We start from the raw sequence: 18103 nt of genomic DNA on the forward strand, positions 1-18103 counted from the left end.
CAATGGGCATGTATGTGAGAGCTTAAGTCCTTGTGTCATTCCGGTTATTCTTGTGCCTAAGAGAGATGGTAGTTTTCGCATGTGTTCCGATTGCCACCCCATAAATGCTATCACAGTCTGCTATAGGCATCCCATTCCACGCCTTGACAATATGCTAGATGAGCTTAGCAGAGCCACAATTTTATCTAAAATTGATCTTAAAAGTGGCTATTACCAAATTCGCATTCAAGAGGGTGATGAATGTAAAACTGCTTTCAAAACCAAGTTCGACTTGTATGAGTGGTTAGTCATGCCTATGGGCTTATCCGAAGCACCTAACACTTTCATGTGTGTGATGCATTACGTTCTTCGCAAATACATTGGCATATTTGTCGTGGTCTATTTTGATGATATACTTGTGTTTAGCGAATCTCTAGAAGATCATGTCACCCATCTTAGAACCGTTTTGCAAACTCTTAGAAATGAGCGACTTTATGCTAATACCGAGAAATGCACGTTTGGTGTTGACAAGCTTGTTTTCTTGGGTTTTGTTGGGGATATAACTATCAGTTAAGACCCGCCCAGGAGGGGCCGGGTCAGCCCCAATGGCGGGTTACAAAGGGAGCCTAGTAAACATTAAGATGATAGTTTATCAAATCTTACAGAAAGCCTAAAAGGCCTAGAGGCGGCTTAAAGGCCCAATATTGTAAACCGCCATATGTAAGGAAAGACTTGTAAAGAAAGGCATGTAAAAGAAGTCACCGAGCCAGACACGATTTATGAGCCGGCCGGGACTCTGTAGGCCACCAGGCGTCAACCCGTGTATATAAGGGGACGACCTGGTGGCGGCTTAGGGCAAGAAAACAAGAGATCGATAACCAAGCCGGCAAGTTAGCCTCTTGGTGATCGAAACCCCAGCAGTACCAAACACAACTAGACGTAGGCTTTTACCTTCATCATAAGGGGCCAAACTAGTATAAAACCCCTCGTGTCCTTTGTCCCGATTAACCCCTTTAAGCTTCCTAGTTGCGATGGCCCTACGACTAAGTCCTTCTACTAGGACATCTGCTGTGACAATTCCACAAAAGTTGGCGCCCACTGTGGGGCCAGCGCATGGTGGATTTGAGTTCTTGAAGGGTAACTTCGAAGGGCTCAAGGGATACGCTATGGGCCGGATGACCAAGAGTCGTCGCGGCAAGCTCTACATCAACGACGAAGGCTGGGGCCCCGAGGCCAGCTCAATTGAGTACGGGTACCGGGTCCCCTTCGGCGAAATTCATGTCTTCATCGGCCGGATCAGCGAGTCAGGCCCTGAGCCGGATGTCCACACCAACCTCGTCGAGACGGCTCTGCGTGCGAGGACCACCCGTGTTCAATCTATCATGAAGCATGCTTTCGTAGGCTGCATCCACGGCGGTGAATACTCTTAAGGATCGGTGGAAGGCGCTGAGACGGCCATCTGTTCTGATGCTACATCATCAACAGGTGAGACGGACTCTTTGTATCAGCTGCAGGATGGCATGCTCGGGGGCTGTTCCGATGGCAGCAGTATTCCAGACCCCCTTGAGCCACCGAATTGGGTCGAAGTCTTCATGGAAGGGACACAGCCCGGGCAGAACTCCACAACAGCAGCAACAACAACTACTGGGTCGGCCACAGCCGGGTCAGGAGACCCCGCGCGCCCCCCAGCTCAGATTCTAATGGATCTCACGGATAAACTTACGACTCTGTTAACCGCCATGGTAGAACCGGCGGATAGAGCCCAGCATGACACAGAGGTGGCACGCGTGCGGGAAGAGATGGTACAAGCTAAAGAAAATTTAGCAGCAGAGGAGGTCAGGATGGCAGCAGAGCGGGCAGCTTTAGACGTTCGTGTGCAATAGCTTCAAGCGCAGAGTTTACGGCTCTTGGTGGATCTTAACGCGTCAAACGAGGTCATGAGAAGAAGGCATCAGAAAACTCAGTCACGTCTACCTCTAACACTCGATCCTAGGAACCTTTTTCATACACCCGGGGCTGGAGCAACCAACCCGCCGGAGGCGAATCGGATCACGACGCCCGAGGCACCGGTGCAACCGCGTGCCATGGAGCCACCTCACGTACATACCGCTCCGCCTCAGTATGTGCCAACTCCGCCGGGTTACTTCTCCAATCCCTTGGAAAACCTCATTGCAACATCGGCCCATTTTGGCGGCTCTCCCAATGGAGGGCGACTGTCCAGCGGCGATCGAAACCCGCAGAGTGAGAGAACTTCTTCAAACGGCTTTGGCGCAGCAGGATGCATACTCTTACATTCGAGATAGGATCCATTCAACCCCTCGCCCAAGCCGGAGCCCAAGCTACAGTAGGCATATGGATTCAGCTGACATGTCAAGCAATATTCAACGCCGCAACCGGCCGCACAGGCATGAGCCGGGACAAGCAGGAGCCCTTAATTTGGCGGATCAGGAAAGGATCCGACAAGAGGCTGAGCGAGTGGTTCAATTGGCAGCAGAGTAGGCAGCTCACTAGAATTTTCCGGTTTATCCAGCAACCTCGGTTGAGGCAGGAGTGGCCACGAGAATCGGAGGTGTCCCTTGCCTGGTGCCTGCCATACGTAATGAGCGTTTGCCAAAGGACTTCAAGGGGCCTCGTAAGGTGCCTAATTACACGGCCGACTTGTAGCCTGGGGCCTGGATTGAGAGTTATGAGATGGCTATGGAGTTGTTGGAGGTCAGTGACGCGACAATGGCCAAGTATTTCACTATGATGTTGGATGGAACAGCTCGTACTTGGTTGAAGGGGTTGTCACCCAATTCTATTGGCTCATGGACGGAGTTGAAGGCCTGGTTCATTCAGAACTTCAAATACACATGTAAACAACCCATGTCGATTGTAGACCTGACTAATTGTAAGCAAGAGGACAGTGAATCTACAACCCATTGGGTGCGCCGGGTCAAGGAGATAATACATTCGTCGGATAAGATGGATGCCGGCTCAGCAGTCTTGATGTTGGAGAAAAATTGCCGTTTTCAACCTCTGAAGCAGAAGTTGGGGCGGCTCAAGCGTCACTGCAATGACATGGGCCAGTTGATGGCGGCTCTCGTAAAATATGCCGATTCTAATAGTACCAAGGACCCGGTGTCGGACGAAGAAAAGACAGCGAAGGGAAAGAAGAACGACAACGGCAAGGGTCACCAGCATAACCCGACAAATCAAGGAGGTAATAAATGTAAGGCTGATGAATTTGTCGCTAACACCAATGCGCAGGGCGGCAATCAACAACGCAAGGGCAGGCAACCCCCTCGGTCAGGCAGGTCAGGTCCTACCCTTGAGCAACTATTGAATGAACCTTGTCCAAGACACGGCACCCGGGAGAAGACAACCACCCACCTGTGGAAGGATTGTACAATTATGAAGGCGTTTATAAATTCAAATGCATTCGATGGAGGTCACGGTCTAGCCAACGATTCAGGTGGGGGCGGTTTTCATGGCCCGGGCGCCGGATCAGGTGGAGGAGGATTCCACAGTCAGGGCCATCCTGGTAACCAAGGAGGATATAATCCACAACCCGGCCAAAGTAATTAGCAGCAACAGTCTGGATATCAGAGCAACCCAAAATAGCTGAATAATGGGCAATACCATGTGTTCACCACTAGTTTATGTAAGAGGGACCAGAAGCTTCACAAGAGGGTTGTCAATGCCGTTGAGCCGGCGATTCCACATTACTTACGGTGGTCAGAGCAGCCTATTGTGTGGACCAGAGAGGATCACCCACCCCGGGTTGATAATCCGGGTCACTTGGCCTTGGTAGTGGCGCCTCAGGTTGGTGGATATAAATTCACTAAGGTACTCATGGATGGAGGCAGCATCATCAACATCCTCTACTATGAGACGTTCCGTCGGATGGGGTTGACTGATAAGAGTCTTAAGCAATGCAACACTGTTTTTCACGGTGTGGTACCTGGAAAATCAGCATACCCAGTTGGTAAGATTGAACTGGAAGTAGCCTTTGGGGATGAGTATGACTGCAGAGTAGAAAAATTAACCTTTGAGGTGGTTAAGATCAAAAGCCCATATCATGCTCTGTTTGGACGGCCGGCTTATGCCAAGTTCATGGCTCGCCGTGTTATGTGTATTTGCAGCTCAAGATGCCGGGTTATAAGGGCACCATTACAGTACATGGAAGTAGAAAAATAGCCTTGGAATGTGAAGAAGGTGATGCTACCTATGCTGAGTCTATTTGTGCAACAGAGGAGTTAAAGTTTTATAAAGATCATGTTGACCCGGCAGACATGACGTCTTTAAAGAAACCAACAACGGATCATGAGCCGGTGTTGAAGTTCAAATCAGCTGATGACACCAAGATGGTTGACTTTGTGCCTGGTGACTCATCCAAGCAGTTCATCATCAGTGCAGACTTGGATCCGAAGTAGGAAAGCGCGCTCATCGAGTTCATCCGTGAGAACCGGGACATCTTTGCATGGAAACCTTCCAACATGCCAGGTGTCCCGAGGGAACTCGCTGAGCACACTCTCAATATTGATCCAAAGTTTAAACCTGTTAGACAGTTTCTCCGACGGTTCAATGAAGAAAGGCGTAAGGCCATTGGAGAGGAGGTGGCCCAGCTCTTGGCGGCCGGGTTCATTGTGGAAGTCTTTCACCCAGAGTGGTTAGCCAACCCGGTGCTTGTACTAAAAAAGAACGACACGTGGCGTATGTGTGTGGATTACACCGATTTAAACAAGGCTTGTCCGGCTGACCCTTTTGCCCTCCCCCATATTGATCAGATCATCGATGCTACGACGGGTTGCACACGTTTGAGTTTCTTGGATGCTTATTCAGATTATCATCAGATCAAGATGGCAGTCAAAGATCAGGAGAAGACAACTTTTATCACTCCGTTTGGAGCTTTCTGCTATGTGTCTATGCCTTTTGGGCTTAAGAGTGCCCATGCGACTTACCAACGGTGTGTGCAGAATTGTCTTCACAATCAGATTGGGCGTAATGTTCATGCTTATGTGGATGATATAGTGGTAAAATCCAAGAAGGAGGAAACCTTGGTCGTAGATCTGAAAGAGACCTTTGATAACCTCCGGGTCTACAAAATGATGCTTAACCCAGCTAAGTGTGTTTTTGGAGTCCCAGCCGGCAAGCTTGTGGGTTTTTTGGTGTCCAACCGAGGTATTGAAGCTAACCCGATGAACAGGACCCCCGTTTCGACCGTAGCGCTCCAACACAAGTCCGTTTTGTCTGTTTTGCAGTACGCCATACCCCTCCCAATCAATAGGACCCTCGTTTCGACTGTAGGAGGTCCGTTTCCTCCGTTTTGCGGTACGCTAGACCCCTCCCGATGAACAGGATCCCGTTTCGAACGTGGCCGGTCGAACACAAGGCCGTTTCCTCCGTTCTGCGGTACGCCAGGCCTCGTTTCCATCGCCTGTTCTGTCCAAGCCCTCCCGATGAACACGGCGCATTCCGTTGCCTCCCCATGAACACGACGCATTCTGTTGCCTCCCCATGAACACGACGACGATGTTGTTTCTCCGTTCCGACCCAGCCATGTACACGAGCCCTGGCCGTACGTATGCGCGAGTATGCGTTCGAGACCCCGCCCGTATGTACATATACATGGCCGTATTTTATTTCTTTCACCCTGGCCACCTCTACTACAACACGTGCGCGCCTCTACATCCACCAGTATATATGTACGTACACGTTCGCGACCAGAATGACAATGCTACGTATGCTTCGACCAGGTGGGTCCCAACTGTCAGGCACTTCCTTGCGTGCGAAGATGTAGCTGGTGGGTCCCAGCAGTCAGGGGGGTGAAATACGGTGGCCCATCCGGTGGGTCCCTGCTATCAGGTGGAGGAATAATTATTTTGCATGTAATAAGGAGGCACTTGCTACGGCCGTGGACCCAGCTGTCAGCCATGTACAGTCCATGTCCGATGGAAGCCGTTCCTTGACCACGTTGACCACGCCGCGCCGAGAGCACCAGGGCGATGGATGACGGCGAGGCCTAGGAAGGGGACGACGCGGAGCCGGGGAAAACACGGCAGTGGATGCCCACGCGTAGAGGAGTACGAGGGTTCACTGGTTCAGTGCAGGCTGTTGTCGCCGCAGAATAACAGGGGGTGTGGGTGAGTAGAGGGATGGCCTGGTCAGTGGTGGGAGTACTAGGGGCGGTGAGGCCTCCGCCGCATCGCAGCCGGCCATGGGAGGCAGGAGCACGAGGCACGACCGGCGCTGGTTTGGGCGGCTGGAGCAAGAAGACCAGAGGTTGAAGAAGCACTACGGCCGTTGGATGGACATCGTACGGTCACTGGAGCTAGAATCATGCATATTGGTTAAGTTGACAAAGCCCTTCCTCCCCGTCAACTTAGTAGGCCCACAAGTCAGCCTGCCACTATATTGGGTCCCAACTAATAGGGGGAGTATTCATTTTTCTGTGCGTAATAAGAAGGCACTTCCTTGTGTGTGAAGATATAGCTGGTGGGTCCGAGCTGTCAGCGGCGGTAATGTTTTTTTCGCGAAATACAGAGGCCCTTTCGGTGGGTCCCTGATGTCAGGTGGAGGAATCATTCTTTTGTGCATAATAAGGAGGCATTTCCTTGCGTGTGGCCGTGGACCCAGCTGTCGGCCTCTCCACGTAAAGTCCACTTCAGATGCATGTCGGTCGTTGACCATGTTGACCAGGCCGCGCCGAGAGCACCAGGGCGGTGGACGACGGCGAGGCCTAGGAAGGGAACGACACAGAGGCAGGGAAGACTCGGCAGTTGTTTCTCACGCGGAGGGGAGTACGACTGTATGATTGTTTACTGGTTCGTCTGTCATTGCCGGAGAATAACAGCAGGTGTGGGTGAGTAGAGGGATGGCTAGGCCAGCGATGGGAGTACGGTGGGGCGGTGAGGCCTGCGCGGTAGCAGAGCCGGCCGTAGGGAGGAGGGAGCAGGCAGTACCGCCGGCGCCTGTTTGAGCGGCCGGAGTAGGAAGAGCAGAGATTGAAGAAGCACGACGGCCGTTGGATGGCCATCCAACAGTCACTGCTTGTGCGTCAACCTTTTTTTAGGAAAGCCTCAAATCTGTGGAAAACAGCATACAGCCCATCTGCCATTATTTCTAATAATTTACAGCCCATTTGCTAATTATTAAGGTTTGTTCGGAGCCCATATTCTTTTTGTTAGCATTACAGCCCATATTGTGGCCACGGTTAAAAAATTATACGAAATTTTGCATATTTTGGTGCGGTCCGAACTGTTTTTAATCCCGAAATTTGGACTCACATTCAAACTGATTTTAAAAATAAATGTATATCAATATAAAACCCAACAAATTCTCCACGCATAAAAATTAATGTAATTTCAAATCTCGAAATGAAAAAAAGATATTTGAAACTAATTGCCGGTTTGATGTGTTTTAAAAATGTACATCCCATTTCTCACTACTGATGGGCCATTTTCTCGGCCAGCCGAATGAAAGCTCTCCTCGTCTTGAAAGAGTTTTTTAGCCCAACAGGCTTGACAAAGCGACTTACTTGGCAAATCACAAAAAAACTGGGTTTGTGGCCGTGGACCCAGCTGTCAGTCTCTCCATGTACAGTACTCTTCTGATGGAATGTCGTTGACCACGTTGACCACGCCGTGCGGAGAGCACCAAGGCGGTGGACGACGGCGATGCCTAGGAAGGGGACGACGCGGAGCCGGGGAAGACATGGCAGTGGATGCCCACACGGAGAGGAGTACGAGGGTTCACTGGTTCGGCTGCGGTCGCCGCAGGGCCTGGCTAGCGGTGGGAGTAGTAGGGGGCGATGAAGCCGCATCGATAGCACAGTCGGCCACTGGAGGCAGGAGCAGGCGGTCTCCCCGGCGCTGGTTTGGGCGGCTGGTGCAAGAAGAGCAGCGATTGAAGAAGCAGCAGGACCGTTCGATTCAAATCCAACGGTTACTGCTGCTAGAATCGTTTGTTGACTAAGTTGACAAGCCCTGCGTACGCGTCAACTTAGTAGGCCCACAGGTCAGCCTCCCAACCGGTGCGCCCCATATGTCAGTGGGAGGAATCATTTTTTTGGATAATAAGGAGGCAGTTGATTGCGTGTGGCCAGGCCAGCGGAGGGAGTAGGGTGGGCCGGGGTAGCCTGCGCGGCATCATAGCAGGCCATAAGAGGAGGGAGTAGGCAGTCCCGCCGGCGCTAGTTTAGGCGGCTGGAGCAGGATGATCAGAGATTGAAGAAGCACGTTGGCCGTTGGATGGACATCCAACACTTACTGCTGCTAGAATCGTGTTTTCACTGACAAAGCCTTGCGTAAACAAGTCAGCCTCGAAATCTATGGCGTGTACAACCCATTTGCTATTATTATTATAATTTTTACTCATTTTCTAATTCATATGGAATTTATTGCGGCCTGTTTTCCATTTTTAAAATTGCTGGCCATTTTCTGGTCAGTACCAGGGTCAAAAAATTAACTAAATATGTGGGAAATTTTGGAAATTCGCAAATTTTTGATGGGGAACGAAATATTCTTAATCCAAAATTAATAGCCATACTAAAACAAATTTAAAAATAAATTAGTACTATGTCATGTTAAATCCAATGAAATACGTATAAGATATCACTGAAGAGCAAAAACAAAAAAGAAACTTATATCCCATTTGCTATAAATTTTTTGGAATTTTCAACCCCTTTTGATATTACTTTTAACAGACATTGACCATACTCTTAAGCCAGGCCGGAATGCATCCTTCCTCGTCTTGAAAGATTTGCAGCCCAGTAATTCGGAGAAAACAAATAGGCCTAGCTTGGGTATTCCTCAAAAAGAAATACTGGGCTACCTATTTTCCCAAAGAACTAGTGCATGAGCATTTAGCTTTATTTATTTATTTACTTATTTATATTTAGGGGACCATGAGGATGTACCTGGGCCGGATTCATGTGAGAGCCTCCCTTCCAGTTAATTATGGGCTTCTCTATTGGGCCTTCATCAGTGGGTTGCATGTTATCAACAAGTGGAAAATGTGTTCTGAGTTGCAAAAAAATGTGTTCCGTACAATAAATAGTATGCGCTATGTACGGTATAGGGCACTAAAGGATCGAACCGTGCAACGGCTTCCAAAACATTGTGTTTGTCGTTCTAACAACACATTTATTCAACCAACAGACGAAATATACTACTGATTGTACATTGAAAACAGCAGTAGCAGCAACCAGGGCTGGGGGTGCAACAGAAGCAGTAAGCAGGCCAGAAGAGTGAAGACGCAGCTCTCTCTTCCAAACCAAACATCAGCCATCATTACAAAAGGGCTACCAAAAAAGAACAAGTGTATGCATCAAACTAAATAAAGATCCTACTACACCAAGTGTACGCATCTAACTAACTGGCTCAGTTAGACGTTACTATTTTTTTAGAAACGGAGGCAAAAGAATTGCCTCGTCGATTAATTAAGAAGAAGAGAATTGCCTGGTTAATCTACGGAAAACCAGGCTAAAACCGAAGACATTACTATTTATTAAGCTGCAGTGGAGTCGCAGATGGAGAGGAGTGGGAAACTTCACTGGTTCGGGTGCGCGGCAGCACAGCTGCGGTGCCGCCCACGGGAGACAGGAGCAATAATAGAGGTTGAAGAAGGAGCACGACTGTTGGATTAACATCCAACAGTCCAGCTGCTAGAATCATTTGTTGATTAAGTTGACAAAGCCGTGCAGACATGTTGTAGCGACCCGACCCGAATGAATCAAGTCTCTGTGCTTAAGTGTCATCCCTCGATCGGTATGCTGACACACACAGTACTCGAGGATTTATAACAGAGGTAAATCACATGTATAAGTAACGTAAATACTATTATCTCACTCCAAATAGCGGAAGTAACAAGGTTGTGGATTCCCATCAACACCAACGGCAAATTTGAGTGTAGAAATCATAACCCTAATGTATCACTTACTCGTCGTAAGAAATCCTGCAACATGAGACGTTGCAACCACAAAGGGTCAGTACATTGAATGTACTGGAAAATTCACACCATAGAGAATGATGAACAATGGCTATCACTACATGCATATTTGGCTGGTGGAAAAGCTCTACGGTTTAAGGTTTTTGCGAAAAGCCAATTTTTCCCTATTGCAAAGAAATAGATTTTATTTAACTATCATGGTGGTTGTTGAACATTGAGAATTGTTGACAGCATTCTCAATCCCAATTAAGTAACATCATTAAACCCAACAATATTCATTTAAAGTAACATGATGAGATCAACAAGATAATCCAGGTAATAGATACTCAAGATGTCCATAACCGGGGACACGGCTAATCATGATTAGTTTATACACTCTACAGAGGTTTGCACACTTTTCCCCACAAGACTCGATCGCCTCCGTTTGGTTTCTCGCACTACATGGTGTTTGAGAAGACGGATGACCGAGACATAGTCTTTCAGAAGCGCTAGCACCTTACGATGGATAGACCATTCCACCTACTTTCCCCTACATCTGCTAGTCTACCATGTAAGAGTTCGCACGACTTAATCAACTATGCTAGAGCCCATAATAGCTTGTGGCTGCACACAGAAGTTTCTAGTATGAATAATCTCATGATCCCTTTGAGCCTGGGTGGCGGTCCATAAAAAACAGGCAATCCTGGTCTACCCAGGTGCTTAGACAGGCAATCCTAGAATAACCAGGTGCCTCAATCCACCCAGATGTGTGTTTAAGTTGCCACCTTAAGTAAACTATTAATTAACAATCTCACATCTGTCATGAATACTCTCAAAACCCAATCCACGTCTACGAGCATAGCATGGCAATGTAAGCATAACGTAAAAGTAACTCCCAAGGTTTGAATGTAGGGCAATGGGTTCCTACCTCATCAACTACTTCCCAATACCCACATGTTATCAATCCTACTCATGCAATGTTTGAGGGTGAAACTAATGCATAAAACTAGGTATGAAAAAGGTATGATCAAAGTGTGAACTTGCCTGCAATGTTGATGAAGATGATTCGCACTCAAAACTCTTGATAGTTCTACTCGTCACACTCCGGTCAATCTATCGCAAGCAAGCCATAGTAACCACACATAAGCAATCACTCAAAAGATCAGAAAGATCGAAGAAGACAATTCGAAAAAACATCAAAACCAAGAAAATAGCTCTTGCAACATAAAACAATTTCTAACAGTACCAAAATTATGTGAATTTAGCCTTATCGGAATGTTTAGGTCAAGAGCTTCGGTTTGCAAAAAGAATCAACTGAAACGGAGCTACGAAACTCAAGTTATGATCAAACGAAGTTTGAATTCAAATCTGATCTAATTAAAATTTTAAACTTTTCAAAAACATGTTTGAGTTGGATTAATGGATAGAGGAGATCGTAACAAAGACGTGAGCGTTGGTTTCGTTGAATTTGGACAAACGGTGTAAAAGTTATGAAGGTTTGAAGAACAGGGACTATTCGGTAAAAACTTTAATTACGAAGAGGTCCCTATCCTAAATAAAATAGGAAAAAGAAAAACTTAACCGACGATCGTCCTCTATAGAAACATAAGTGACGAATTCGTCCACTACAAAGGCCTAAACAGAAAACGTTCGCTATTTAGAGGATACCGATCGGTTTTTTTAGAAGAAAAACCTATTAAAAAAATGAAAAACCAGGTGGTGGTTTTACCGGTTCGTGACGGTTTTGAAGAAAACCGGCGGGTCGGGCGGACCGGGGCGGTGGATCGGTTTTTGGTAACGGCAGCGGTTTCCGGCGATCTCTGGTGAGGCAGCGCGGGGCTCCGGCGGCGGCTCCGGTCGTCGGAGGAGACGACGAGGAGCACGGGGAGAGGCGGCGCGGGGCGACGGGTGCGCTGGGGCGCGGGCGGGGTGGAGAGTGAGGCGCAGGCGAGGGGCGGCTGCGGCGGTGATGCAGCGTGGCGGCGGCGAGATGCGGCGGGAGGGGCGGCGCGGCGCGGCAGAGAGGGGAAACGGGGCCCGGGGCTCCGGATTTATAGGGAGGGGAGGAGGTGGCGTGGAGGAGGGGCAAGGGAGGCGGCGGCGGTGTCCATGGCGACCACGGCGGCGGCGCTGTCGTGCGGGCGACGGAGTCCGGTGGGAGCTCGGGGACGGGCGATGAGGAGCTGGGCTGGGCCGCGGCCTAGCAGGAGCTGGGCCGGCCCAGTCGGCGGAGGGAAGCTCTTTTTTTTAATAAATCTTTTTTCAGAGAACTAAAATAATAAAAACAAAATAACTCAAAATATTATATAGGCATATAATATATCAAAATTTTCAGAAAAAGATTCTCTACGACATGAACATTTTTATAACTTCAAATAAAATCCACACAAATTCAGATAAATCAAAGAGCGCTACTGGTCTAATAAAAACTCAATAAAATCATTTTAAAAAAATACCAAAATGATTTCAAATTAATTGTTCTCCAATTTTCTATTGTAGGGAATCATGTTACCCTAATTTTCATATATTTTATTTTTGGAGAAAAATAATTTGAATAAAACTCAAATAACTCCAAATTGAAAATAAATTCAAAAGAACTTTGAATTTAATTCTTTGAAACTCCCAACTCATATTTCATATAATTTGAAGAAGTCATTTTATCTTCTCTCATGAAAATCATTGAGCTGCATGAAGTTTCTGAATTGGAAATATTTTCCAAATGAATTTCAAATGTTTTCAAAAACCCTTGTCATTTAAATAAATGGAAGAAGTCATGTTATCTTCTCGCCAGGGTTTCGTGGTGAAAAGAATTTGAATTCACGGAGATCATAAAAGAAAAATGAAAGTTTGGGAAAGTCCTTTTATTCCCTCTCATTTAACTTTCAAAAAGTTTCGAGTTCACTCACTCAATCACACAACAATCAAACAATCAATCAATCTATCTATTTATTATAACATTCCAAAATTTAGAATTTTGGGATGTTACACACGTCCTCTTAGTAGGCCCACAAGTCAGTCACCAAATCTGATGGGTCCCAGCTGTCAATGGGATGAATAACTTTTTTTGCAAAACAAGGAGGCACTTCCTTCCGTGCGAAGATACAACCGGTGGGTCCCAGCTGTCAGGTGGAGGAAACATTTTTTCAGCTTAATAAGGAGGAACTTTCCTTGCGTGCAACCATGGACCTCGTGGGTCCCAGCGGTCAGGCTCTCCACATAAAGTCCTCTTCTGATGACTCTCGTTTGTTGACCACGCCGCACCGAACGCAGCGATGCAGTGGACGACGGCGAGGCCCCGGACAGGAACGACTCGAAGATGGGAAAACGCGGCAGTGGAGTCGCAGATTGAGAGGAGGAGAAGGGTTATAACTGGTTCTGTTGCGGCATGGGGCTGTAGTCTGTGGAGAATAACAGGAGGTGTCGAGGGGTGGAGGGATAGCCTGGCCGGCGATGGGGTAGCGCTTCACGGCGATGCGTGCTAAGCAGAGCCGCTAGCCGCCGGAGGCCGGACCAGGCGGTCCCCGCGACGCTGGAGGAAGAAGATGAGAGATTGAAGGTGCATGTCGGCCGTTGGATATAAATCCAATGGTTGTGGATGACACAATCATTTGTTGACCAAGTTGACAACACCCTACGTAGGCTTCGACCTATTGGCCAACATGTCAGCCTGCAAAAATGTGGCATATATTTAACCCATGTTTTCTAGAATGTACAGTCCATTTGCTGGGCTGGGTGAACAAATAATTTTGCGTCAATCAGGCCCATTTATATTTTCTAAGAAATCCCAGCCCATTTGCACTTCCTTGAAATACACGTATTAGGTGGGCTCGTTATATATACTCCCTCCGTCGGGAAATACTTGTCATCAAAATGGATAAAAGGGATGTATCTAGATGTATTTTAGTTTTAGATACACCCCTTTTTGTCCATTTTGATGACAAGTATTTTCGGACAAAGGGAGTATAATGTTATGTTAGAAGGAGCAATTAATATCAAAGAATAAACCGGAGAGGCACATTACATATATATATAATTAAGAAATTAGCGAGTTATTGCTCAAAATAAAAATGAGCGCGTTATTATGAAATTGGTCCTTAAAATCTTCGCAAGCTTTTGTACGCAATCACCAGGATTTTCCTTGCCTGTGAGTCAAAAACAACCAGGATTTTCCTTGCCAACTTCCGTTAAACATTTACTTTTATAAGTTGGGATGTTTTTATAATTTATATATAAGTCTCTATAAAATATACGATAATAGTAATAATATAAATATATATAATGTGGTTAGAAGGGAAAACATAAATTGGACACAACATTACTTTTATAAGAGACCCGCGTTTTATGCCCCACAGTAGGCATACTAACAAGTTCACACACAAATACAACAGAAAAGGTAAACATTCATATCAAACTCAGGTTCACAGGACACGTTCATATCCATAGCCAACATTCACAATCAACAACTCAAAAGATTCATATATACACAAGCTCAACATATCTATGCATCCAAATGATTGATAGATCACACGACAATATTCATACATAATTTACAAAAATATTCAGATATACACATGTTCAGTATGTTTATGCATCCAAATGATTGAGATCACAGCCAATATGATCCATGGACGAACTTTAATTACCTAGGGTACAGACTGGTAAATGGTGTTCAATCGGAGGTACTTCTTGCTAAAATTAGTTCTTGTACGAGTGAACTTTCGAGTACATAAGAGGCAACATAGACAATCTGAACTTTGCTTGTAGGTTTATCCTCAAATAGTGGCCTCGTGCCGAGGGAGGTTTGAGCAACTTGGCCACTACTTTCATCCAACCAGTTTACTGGGTCATCTTGGTCCTGTATCTCGCCAAAATTCTACATTGAAGACGAGAAAGGAGGCGGTTGAGAAAATGAACCACCCAAATTTTTTGTGCAGTTCAACTGAAATGGAGCATCCTTGGCGTGTAGACTGATTAAGTGCCAGATGAATATACGCATCAACCAAGTTGTTTGGAATCTTTAGACACCATGCCATATAGTTCGCTACCATATGTGCCGATAACCAAAAGGCACAAGTTGGGACCAAAGACTGGACTGCGTTTTTCTGGGCTATGCACCAAGCAATATTTTTGGCGTTCACTCTCCTAACACTTGGAGTTTGACAATTGGTTGATGCCAGTTGATACTCGAATGAATATAGGCACCTCTTGTCAACATCGATGCTTGTCTGAGTGAACTTTGGAGTACATAGCAGCAACATAAGTACCTGTCCATCTGATCATTTTGTGCAGTTTTACTGAAATCACCCGATGTAATGATTTGCCTGCGTGTTCAGGCTCCAAATTACTCCTTTATGAAATCGGCAAACAGTAGCACAATACCAAATTACCAATACATATCACAAGCACAATAATTAGGATAAAGACCAGTACCAACCTGTGTGAGGTAGCATATCAATTACTATTTCCTTTGACTGGAAGCCGAGATAAGCCAAGCGACTGACAGCAAAGGAAGAAAGCATGTAGAGTTTAGCGACTGACAGGAAAGGACGGAAGTTGTCGAGGCAATGAAGCACCCAAAGTTTTTGTGCAGATCCACCAAAATCGAGCATCCCTGTTGGCACATATATTGAGAGAGTGAGATTACTGTAATAGTGGGACTAGTTTATGAAACATACACTAACAAATAGAAGCACCCTCATTATCTTAATGGGTAAAGTTGGCAACATAGTAGTCTTGCTTAAAGAGAGGTATTAGTTTATTTAATCAGTGCCAATTAGCTCAACTCAACACTCAAAGCATTGCCATTTATCATAGGTTGCAAAACTTTAACGTGCAAAGATAAAGGAGTTTCTCATGACAGTAGCATGATATAAATAGAGATGACAGCAAACTAATATGGATGAAGGCCTTAGGCCCGTACCAACCCGAGAAAAAAAGCTTATTCATGTAGTCCCATAAGAGATGATAAAGCACTCACTGGAATCACACAATAGTATATATTTTTGTGCACTTCAAATGTATGGTTGAAATCTCTCTTGTTTACCAGTGCTGAGATTATATCGAAAGATTATCAAGAACTTCCAGCAGAGTTAAAGCACTGGCCGGGATACAGTTCATTGTATTGTCTTGTGTAGTTCCATTTAATGTATGATTGGCACAACACGATCCAGGTTTACACAAGTTGGAACAAGGTGAAACCTTCATTAGCTTAGTGAGAAAGGATAGGAAGACATTAGCATATTACTCAACCAGTAGCATCAAATTCATGATGGACAATACGCAAAACATTGCCTCATTGAACCAATGGCAATGAATTGACATGCAAAACAATAGCACTATTATGTCATGACACTAATAATATTCCCTCCCTGCTCCACCACATGATTCACCTCCATAGACAAACATACACATGTACATGATTCAGCATAGGGTCCTACTAAAGATTTGTTTAACTCCAACAGGAAAATTAGGCAGTAATAAATTAGTGGTACTTAAGTACTCCTAATTAATTAAGTGAGACAGCAAAAGTGGAAGGGATCCCTGGAGGATCGTCTCACATGTAAGGTAGTCGTTGTCGGAGCCCTTGAATGGCCTCGACTGAGGCCTCTGGCTTCAGCAAGATCGCCTTGGCACTATTTCTTCTTCTTCTTCTTCTTCTTCCTCTTCATGCTTTGTTTCTCTTTCTCCACACTAGCTGGTGAAACCAAGTACATGATTGGCCTTCTAATTCAGAATTGGTTTTGTCAGTGAGGGAGTACAAGTGTACTAGTAAAAAACAACATTATTTTCTCATGGCAGTCGGAAAATAGAGATGAACACATGCATTAAATATCATTCTTACCTAAAGGAAGGTTATGGCGCCAATATGGATGATGAGGATTGGAACACAGATCTCCCTTTGTGCAGTTCCACCAAGATGAACCAACTGTTCCATTCTGACATTCCAGTTAAACAACACAACAGTCACTTCTTTTAAGAAGAGTTTTGTGCAGTGCACCAAAAGGTCACAACAGCAACTAGGTGAATTGGATATCCCTGTTTGCACAAAAAGGCATAGAGGAAACAGTCAGAGTCTCAAACAATTACAGGCAAAAACATTTGGCTAAACTTGTCATGGCTTATAACAGTGGGTGCACCAGCAGTCCAGCACCATGTACGTAAACAGGGGCATAAAGTGGTGATTCATAGTTTGTTGCCCCGAGAAACAAACATCCAAGAAACATATCTGGATTGGTCCCATTTTTGTTCACTCTAGCCACCTACTCCTATGTGTGGATAGCAAATCTAGTCCTGGTCATACCACTGTGTACAACGTTACCCCTATATTTCCCTTTTCGACCAAGAGACCGGTTGGATGACCAGTCTGTACTACTTTCACCCCTTTCCTTCCTGTTTGTACCAAGTCCGATGTACATACTAAATTCCCCCACCCCCACTTTATTTCTTGTTTGAACCAAGTACTCCCTCCGTCCGGAATTACTTGTCATCAAAATGGATGTGTCTAGAACTAAAATACATCTAGATACATCCATTTCAATGACAAGTATTTTCGGACGGAGGGAGTACAAGATTCGACTCCATGAAGTAGCTTTACCTCTAACAATAGAAAAATATATGTGACATTGGACCATCCGATCAAGAGGGGCTGAGAGGTAGAAAATGATGCACATGCAATGATGTAGCGAGCTGGGGAAGTAGAGCTAAGGCGGTTTCGAACGAAGATATACCTGCAGGTCGTCGGGATGTGGATAAGTGGGCGGCGGGAGGCCAGATCCGCCCACAGGCAACGACGAAGGGACCGGAGGACCTCCCGCACCGGCGCTCGGCCAGAGATAACGGTGCAGCCGGCAGTGGGTCTCCTCCCTCGCTATCGACGACGGCCTAAACGCTGCCCCTCCTCCCCTTCACCAGCGGAGGGGGATAGGTCCAGATCTGTAACCAGCGGTGAGGATAGAAAGCCAGTGTTTTTTGAAGGGAGAAAGACAGTGTTACTATCCCTATCTTGTTTAAATCTGGAGAGGATGAGAGTGTGTGAATAGAGCAACCCTAGCAAGCAAGCGCGGAGGCTCTGGCCTATATATACGTAGTGAGCAACCCTAGCAAGCAAGCAACCCCTATCTTCGTCAATTCATACAAGACCGAGAAATTTGATTACTACAACGCCCTCTCCCTCGCGGACTGAGCTTCGGTGCCTTAACTGCACCTGCCTTTGGCT

This window comes from Triticum aestivum, chromosome 6A (assembly GCF_018294505.1).
Source record: "Triticum aestivum cultivar Chinese Spring chromosome 6A, IWGSC CS RefSeq v2.1, whole genome shotgun sequence".
NCBI classification, from domain to species: Eukaryota; Viridiplantae; Streptophyta; class Magnoliopsida; order Poales; family Poaceae; genus Triticum; species Triticum aestivum.